We start from the raw sequence: 8,756 nt of genomic DNA on the forward strand, positions 1-8,756 counted from the left end.
GGGAAAGAGATTTTCTTGAGCAAATAAAAAGTTCATTGAACAATGAAGGCTTGGAACACCTGAAATTGTTCACAAAATCAAATCGAATGCACTAATGTAGTGTTTCAGATAATGAAAAACATGAGAGGAAAATATTAAATGAAAAGTCTGAATGTTTTTCAGGCTGCTTTTTTAATTTTCCCGTCCCTGAAGGTCAAAGGAGTGCTAACACATGCACAGCCTTAGGTTTTTAATTGCCACACTTTTATGGGGCAAGGGCAACCTACGTCCAGTGAGAGTTTTGCAGGTATCATGCCCTGTTTTGATGAGCGTGGCCCACCATGTATGACACACATGAAGTGGGATGTTTTAGCAGAGGGCACTACACGCACTCAGCAGACTGACTTCCAGGGTGTTCTAAGGATATTAACCCAGCTTTCAGAAGAGCTCAAACTATCAATCAAATATGCCTGAGTAGATACAGTCAACAAAAGTATTTCTCATGAGTTCCATTTCCTATTGCAAATTGCGGCAAAATTTTCATGTCATATTCTGAGGATTGAATCACTCAACCCATATATTGAAAGACATATATATTAGATATAAAAATAAATATGCAATATAGCATACCACTCAGCTATTATCGCTAGTCAGTATAAAGGAAATTGACTGATGCTTTCAAGCACTGAGTCAGCGTACAGTTTAATAGGGCATTGTGCAATGTCTTTCTTCATTAGAAAAGAGGAGGGAAAACAAGTACAGCAGGCAAAAAATATGACTTTCATTTGCAACTGAGGCTCAAGTAATTATGTTTACAGCATGAATTCTAAAATTTTCTTGTTATTCAAAACTTTAGTCTACTTTTAATTAAGACCTGCCTGTTAGTTGAAAAAATATAGCATATTTGCATAGAAATAACCATAGCAAGCTGAAATCTTAATTTTAAGCCATTTTAATCACTTTCCCTGGACTGGTAATTACTTCTAGTTGATACATTTGAAGTGATTCCTTGCAGCAATCGAATATATTCACACCAATTGAAGTTTTCCCGGGTACTGAGAGATCATATGCATATGATATCTCTGGGAGTGGGCACATCATATTTTTTATCACAGCCTAATAATTAACAGAAATTCTTAGTCTTTGTTGCTTGAGTCCCCCCCCAGATAAGCTTATAATTACTTGTTGTTCTAGGTAAGGTAAATATTTGACGTTATAGTGGCAAATCAGTTTTAGTGATATACAAGTCACCTCACAATATGTATGTCCTTAGCCTTAGCCTTTAATAGCACTATAGATATTAATAACACAGGCAAGGTCAATTCTACTGCATCTGCTGTTGTTGCTTCATGCTACAGGCAGATAACCTGGGAGACAGAGCCAGTAGAGCATCTAGCTAATGAACTCCCTTGAGACTGATGCTTTTCGTAGGCTGAAAAACAGGAGAAGGAGACTGCCGTTAGCAAACTCAGCGCTGGAAAAATAGTTAAAAATCTACTTTACTGCTAAAATGTGTTTAAAAGGTGATAAAAATAATGCTCTTCAATGCAAAGAATCTGTAACAGGTTCTAATTTAAACCACTAACTTTTGCAAGTTGAATACATGAAACAACAATTGGATTTATTAAGACTTCTTGTGAGCGTTGCTTTATGTTTGTTTCCTCTTCACATTTTCTCAGAAACACAAAAGGGCTCATTCTAAATTACAGAAAATATATTTTTAACTTGTGTGAAAGAACAAAAAAATGGTTCAGGATATCCACTGCTTCCTAACTGACACTGATGTTTTAAGGTCACATGGAATAACTGTCTTGCACAGCGTACCAGAGTTATTTAGAGGAGTTGGGTTTGTTTGGGTTTTTTTTTAATTAAAAATATGGTTTAGTGAGCAAACTTCACTAATAGATGGAAAATCCAAAGAATAAGTTAGCTCAGTGCATTTCACTCAGAAGTATTAAATCAGCTGGTTTGGACTGCTCTGAACATTTCAGAGGATACTTGGTGCAGGACTGATTGGATTTAGAGAATCAGAGGTACCCAAAGAACATATCTGGGTCTGTAAACTTTGCAAAGTTATATGAATTGCAATGTTTGCATTCCACTGCAATTCCTGCTTTTTAGTTTAATCCTTCAGCTAGCTGAGCATTTTGTAGGATTGCTTCACAGCTTATTATTTTACAATTTCACAAGAAATTCATAGGACAGGTGTGAAAGAACCAAACATGTAGGTAGGAACTCGTATTGACTCAAGGGCTTAATATGGAGGAGGCAAGAGGAGCAAAGGAAAGTATGCCAAAATGGAATATCTTACATGGTCATAAACATCTTCAAATCTGATGTTCTAGTTCTGAGGACAGGGCTGCAAGATATCAAATTTAATGATGAACGAAGTAAGGAATTGCAGAAATATTAGTGGAAGTATTTATGGTAAGTTGAGAAAAAAACTTTCCAAAAATCTTTACTGCAGAAGAAGTAGGAGATTCCTGTGAACAATCAGCTTTCTCCCCAGAGTGTGAATGCTGGCCTGGAGAAAATTCCCCAATGGCATTTGCATTCTGCTCATCTTACTTTGCCTACATGGAAAAAACATTTAACTCTCAAGAAATTAAAATTAATTTCTCCAAAACCTGGGAGGAACAACTCAAAAAGTGTGTGCAGGTTCTGCCAGCCATAGGAGGCTGAAAATTTTGGTGGAGAAAAGGAGTTGAAGGCAATAGACAAGGCAGAGGTTTAGGACTGAAGAAGAGGAGATAGGCAGGAATTCACGTTTCACAGTTCTAAAAAATCATTAATTTTGCACAGGGATAACATAGTCCTGGACAAGATTATCACTGAGGACAGTTGTTAATGCCTATGTTGACAAAGGCATGAGAATAAGGAAGCTGATGAACATTGTTGGCAATATTTCATCATCTACTTGCTTAACTATGATTAGGTTTCTTTTAGCATATATGTCAGGACTAAACTCAGTTTTGCCCTGATGCAAAAAAGGCTGCTTTTTTTTTCTCCTCCCTTTTTTTTTTCTTTGTTTTCCTGTTGTTTTTTTTTAATGTCACAGATCAAAGGAATCTGGAGGGAAAAAAAAGAACCAAGACATATTTTGGGGGAAGGAACAAAGATAGAGACAGAAAAGCACTCTCTGCTATGCATGGATAGCACGCAACTTGTGATGGTGGATACAGAGACAATAGCAACCCTTCCCTCTAAATGGTTGGGCAAGGTGCAACCTGAAGTCCTGTACCTTGACTTATAAACTCCAGTGCGTTTAGGATAGATCAAACGGAGAAGCTCCATGGAAAAGGCGGGGCCAGACCCTACACGTTCCAAAGTTCCCCAAAGCTGCACCTGCGACAGAATTCACACTGGATCTTCTTACACTGGTTCATCTTGAGTGTATAGACCAAGGAACTTTCTCTGATCTAGTCTCCTTACTGAAACAGTACTGAGTCTCCTTCCTTACCCTCCAAATAAGAGAATCAAACAAATGACCATAAAATAAGATTTATGCATATTTTCTAATATTCTAAACACTTTAGTACATGATTACATAGACTTGTTCAATCCCGGACTGCCTGACATTGAATGTTACCTTTGGGGACTGATCCTGCATGCTGTACAGCAGGAACCACAACTATTGGGCTTCAGCATAAGTGCAACCTTTAATAAATCCAGTTAAGAGTAACATGATATCACCTCTATTGCCGTTTCAAGGCATTTATGAAAGGTGTCCAGAAAGGGCAAGATTAGGTAACAGGTCTGTGTGTCTTTGTGTTTAAAGTATGTGGACACCCAGTATGAGTTGGAGGCTTTTGGACACAAACCTTTCCAACCAGCTTCACTTATTCAGAAGGGTAAGACTTACTTGGGGTATGCAACCTCTTTCAGTAAATACAGAACTCAGTCCTGAGTATCAGTTGGACCTCTGCATTCTTCTTTTTCTCTTTGTGGAATGAAGATATTTAAGAAATGGCATAGAATGCTTACATCTGAATTCAAAGTCTGGTTTTATGTAGTTGCTTTGAATAGGAATAGGTAATTAAAGAAGCTAATTGCTGTGCAATACTTCTTCATCATAAATAAAATAGTGGTGGGGCAGTTGCATTCCTCTGCACTTTCCACAATGCTCTGCATACTACTGTTCATAGACTTTTTCATTACACATGATACTATTTGAGGGAGAAGAAAGAAAACATATATATGGAGTAATAATGTTCTCACAAGTTAGAAGAAAAAATGGAATTTTTTTTTTTGTAATAAAAATGATCCCTCATTTCAGTTTTTGATTGTTAGCAACTACAATATAACTAATGCCGTAATTCCACACAGCATTTTCACTTCAATTTGACATTGGTTCAAAATTGAAGTGACTGTAAATTATCTTTAATCTTGTGAAAGTGGTATATATAAAATAATAGTAATGATAATAATAACTTAAAGTTAAAAATATCTCCATAGATCCTCATTACATATAAATGAAATATGGATTTGAAGTGTTAAATGCAGTTCTTAAACAAGCCTGTCTTAATTTTTAATTCTAGAGACTTACATGATATGGAAAAATGAGATAAAATGTGCATTTACTAGCAAGCAGCCTTCTTAATCATCATAGTAGTTACTTTTGGCCAGACAAGTACTTATGAAGTATGGCATTGCTGTCGGCAAAACTATTTATCTGTATGACACTATATGTCACTTTTGAACTTCGACTTGACATCCATAAAATTACATTTTCATCAAACTGAAAGATCAAGCTTTCTGTGCTGACTCACTTGGGTCAACATTTTGCAAATGACTGGATTTACCACTTGAACTATAAACCCTTTGTGAATAATTTTGTGCATTGATGTTTGATAGCCTAGGGCACAGATCATAATTTCTGAGCTAAAGAAGAGGTGTCAAAGCAAAATGAATTTCTTTTCTGCATACCAGATTACTTATTCCAATGTGCTTTCTCATATGGTTGTTGTTAAATGTCTTACAAACTGTTAAATTAGTTGAATTCCCAGACACAATAAACTACGTAATTCCCCTAAGACTTACTTTTAGCATCTTTACAGTTGGTCAAAAGGTCAACTGCCCCAGTAGACTAAAAGCTTTTAATTGATAACAGATATCTTTTTTTTTCCTGGTGGGAAGCCTTTGACTTGATTTCCAGGTAGTGTTTACAAACTCAGCAGAGATATGAATTTAAGATGAGGGTGTGAAATAGAAAAGCTGCTGTTTTTTTCAATTGACTGGAGTGATTAGTGGTGTTTCATCTTTCTCCATACCTGCAGCTTAGAGATGGATGAGATGTACCACATAGCTGGATAGCTGATCTCAGAAGAGTGATAGCCCATCGTGCCCTACATGCCTTGGTTGCATATCTGAAATGCGGGCTAGAAGTTTGCACAACACCGTTATATAAGAAGTTGTATCTAAGCAATTGCAGGTTTTATCCTTTTTGGATGTCAAAAGCTTTTCCATAGACCAAAGTTTCACTGAAAAATGTCAGTTTTCCAGGCCTTCTGAAATGTCTTACTTAAACCAAAATTGGTAACACAAGATTTACCACTGCCCAAGGCAGGAGATCAGGCGACTGCCCAGAATTCCTTTTGAGTCCACACCAATTGGATGCTGGTAGAAGTTGCAGGATCCCTTGGGATCTACTTTAGTCCAGAACATCTCCATCTCCCCAGGCAAACATGCCTTGTCATTGTCTGCAGATGCTCGGTGAAACAAATATTCTAAGACCACCTCCACGAATATCTTTTAGGAGAGTTCCAAGTGCTCTAGTCACCTGCTCCTGCAGGCAGTGTTTTATCCAAGAAACAGCAATAACTTCCAATATGTCATCTAGAGCTCTCTACCAAAGAACAGGTGTGCGTGCTATTCTAACCACTAGCCCACTTTGCTTGAGTGTCACTGTGTATGATTTGGTTTCTACAAGAGCATGCCGTGTCTCCATGTGTACCCCACAGTTCATCCATCTCCATAGTGCTGAGCTTTGTATTTGTAGCTAGAATGGCGTAGATAATACACCAATGTTTGGCTACTGCCGAGCAGTGGTCCCACAGCGTTAAGGCTGTCCCTCCAACCCCCATCCTCAAAGACAATTAGGCTGGGGGTGGACGAGAGGTTGGGAGGGGACACAGCCAGGACAGCTGACCCATACTGACAGAAGTCATATTCTATACCATACGATATCATGCTTAGCAACAAAAGCTAAGAGAAAGGAGCTGGGGGCATTTGTCTTCCAAAGCAACCACTACGCATACAGAGGCCTTCCTTCCCAGCGAGTGGCTGCACAGCATCTGCTAATGGGAAGTAGAGAATAAATCTTTTTGTTTTCCTTTGCCTCCATGCTTAGCCTTTGCTTTTCCTCACTAAACTACCTTTATCTTGAGCCACAAGTTTTTAATCTGATTTTCTCTACCTGTCCTGCTAAGGAGGGGAGAGAGCAGCTTGGTGGGCACCTAATGGCCAGCCAAGGTCAACCCACCACAGTTATATGTAAAATAACTTCTTTACTGCATTCTTCAAGATCACTCCCAACACATTAGAGAACATGCTATGTCTTCAGCACACATTTTAAACAGTTTATGAAGGCATAAAACTCCTGTTGCCCTTGTGTTTTTTACATGTCAATGCAATGAAAATGAACAATGAGCTGCCAGGTCCACCCATAAAGAGACACTTTGGAATTCAATAAATTTAATTTCCACCTTATATAGGTGAATGAAGCAAAAATAGCTGTCCATAGATGTAAAGCTAGGGACAAGTTGACTGAAAAGACAGCAACAAACCTCTTGAAAGTGAAGTAGAGCTGGCAATTTATTTGATTTATAAGACTGGGTATGATGAGCAGGGAGGAAAACTGATGAAATAGATCATGCACACACATTTGTCTTCTGGGACTTAGTACTATGTCAGGACAGATGATTTGGAGACACTGTTACTCAGGACATGGGTTCTGGTTCCCTTTTTCCCTCTCCACATACATGTTGCTGGATGTCAAATACTCCCAGAGGGCAAAACTCAAGCTCTGTAATCCAAGGTTTCAACCAGTGATGGACTTACCCTATGCATGAATGCAACGCATGCTACAGCTGTTTGTGGAGCTCAAAATGGGGTCAAGCGCTCTTGCAGAATCCTTTTCCTGCCCTGTCAGAAACCAAATTCATATGCTGTCCTCCACAAGGGTGGTTTATAGTTGTATAGGATGCTTTCTTCATCACTGACAGTCCTGTATCTTTGTCCTTAAAAGGTACACACATTCCCTAACACACTTGTATTGGCAAGAGTGTAGCCATCAGGTTGAGGAATGTGAGTATTTTTGTCACTTGGCAGACTATATTGGGAGTGGTCTGTGCAGTTTTGGGTACCTTTGGGCTTATATTAAACATAATTATATTGTAAATAATATTAATATTATAATTTTAACCAGTAGGCACTTTGCACTTTGTTATTCCTTCTGAATCTCACTCTTTTTTCTCAGATAATACAGGATCCTTCTGTTTTGTCATGCAGAGGTTTATCATATGCCATTTGCATTCTTACAGCTTCCCATTTAATCATATTCAAAGTTGAGGATTGCATTTCTCATGTCAGCGAAGCTTTCTGGAATCTCGCTTTTCATTTCTAGTAGTTATGTCAGGAACAGCAAAACCCATACCGTGTTGTTGCTTAAAGTTTTTTTTTCCCCACTTACTAGGAAGTTCAATTTTAACACTTAATTTTTTGCCTGGTCAATTAAACATTTATAGATTCTTAGCAAACTCTATGCTTTAATCTACGGTTTGAGCCTAGATCATCATTTATTCACTGTAGTTTCTGCACTGATTTTCACTTCCCTCTTCCTCCAGTTTGCTGCAGCTTCTTAAAAGATTGATCTTAAAGCCAACTGCCTTTGCATGAAAGATCATGATGAAAGCACGAAGGCATTGTTGACTGCTGTGCCTGATTGAAGCTAATCTGTTGTCTAGGTTATGACATGTATCATCTGTACATACTTTATATATGTAGTTTAGGCTATATGATGATGAGAGTTCCACCTGCTATTACCAACAGCAGTCATCATCATTAAAATAATAGAGTCTATTCAGTCTGTCAGCAGCAGTCTTTAAATTACTTTGTTTTGCAAATAAAGTACACTCAGTCTCCTAATACATCATTTAAGTGTTCTGTAAACTAACAACGCTTTGATTTATTTATTTTAGCTACATCCTCAGAAACAGTTTCACTTTTTCATTTCAAAAAAATTGTAACCACCAGTTGCTTTGGGAGCAAGTTATTCTGTCAGATGCCCCCACATCAGTTATTCCTTTCTTTAGGTACCTAATAAGAACCATGAAATCACCAAACTATGTGTGAGTTTTATCTCCTATTGGGTGTCATAAAATTGCAGCTTTTTCCTCACTAGTTACATTAATAACTGTTATATACTGTTGTAGACTCCAGTCATGGAAAATCCTGTTATTTACTGAGCTATCAAAGATTTAGTTTTACTTGTAGCACTCAGCCTGGAGCTTGTGGATTCATACATTTCCCCCAGTATTTCTAAATTAAAATCTCATCACAGTTGCTGCTTTCTTCCACTCTGCAGTAAATAAGTTATGAAGGAATCATAATTGTCAGTGGGATTTAAGAAACTACAGAAACCTTCACAGAGGTAAGCTGAGGTGTGAATGTGAAGTGCACTTGCTATTGTGCTTTATGGAGCCACACAGCACCATTCCTCATACCTACTAATGAAAGTCATTATTGCATTGTAAATTCACTCTCAAGCTCACTGTATC

Source organism: Charadrius vociferus, unplaced genomic scaffold, assembly GCF_000708025.1.
Source record: "Charadrius vociferus isolate BGI_N301 unplaced genomic scaffold, ASM70802v2 scaffold52, whole genome shotgun sequence".
In the NCBI taxonomy this organism is placed as follows: Eukaryota; Metazoa; Chordata; class Aves; order Charadriiformes; family Charadriidae; genus Charadrius; species Charadrius vociferus.